This window comes from Sorex fumeus, unplaced genomic scaffold, assembly GCF_029834395.1.
Source record: "Sorex fumeus unplaced genomic scaffold, SorFum_2.1 ptg000021l, whole genome shotgun sequence".
Classification (NCBI taxonomy): Eukaryota; Metazoa; Chordata; class Mammalia; order Eulipotyphla; family Soricidae; genus Sorex; species Sorex fumeus.
This window is the reverse complement of record NW_026606078.1, coordinates 16,223,992-16,224,676: the sequence shown is the minus strand read 5'-3', so window position 1 is coordinate 16,224,676 and position 685 is coordinate 16,223,992.

Sequence of the window (685 nt, the reverse complement as noted above, 5' to 3'; positions counted from 1 at the left end):
ATGTTTCTGAATCCTTTAAATATTTTCCTAACCCTGTATTCTGTTCCCATGGACAAACCTATATAGTCTATAAATATGTGCAGGAGCCATTTATTTATTTATTTAATTATTTATTTGCAACTATCCTACCCACCTCAAATCACAGCCCAAATTCTATCTACGCTAGTCCCTCTGGTGTGTCATGGAGTAATGGAAAGTCTCAGGTAAAGTTGCTGGAGCTCAGTTGAACCAAATCTAGAAATTCACGGTGTGCCACTTCAAGCAGAGAACTTTCTGATTTTCAAGGAATTTGATAATCATAAAGATTAATGGTCCTAGAAGCAAAATGGAAAAACAGAAGTAAGATATCAGAAAACGAAGTCAAATCAAAGGTGGACTATACAGCCAGCAGGGCACATGCATATCCCAGCCAGAGTAGAACAGTAATCTAGGAAGCACCCCTGCAGACCTATGGCCCTTCCCTTGCTTTACCTACTTCCGTCCTCTTGTAAACATTACTCGTATTCCAAGTGAAGGTTGACTTCTGAATCTTGATAAAGGATTACTCTGACACTTTTGATCCGAGTATCACTGAGTCATTGGGTCAGGCTCTGACCTGCCCGCCTGGTTGGCTGAGAACCACCAGAAATGGCCCGTGAGGTCTCTTGAGCATTGAGGTGCAGGGCTGCAAAAGAAAGTAAACAAA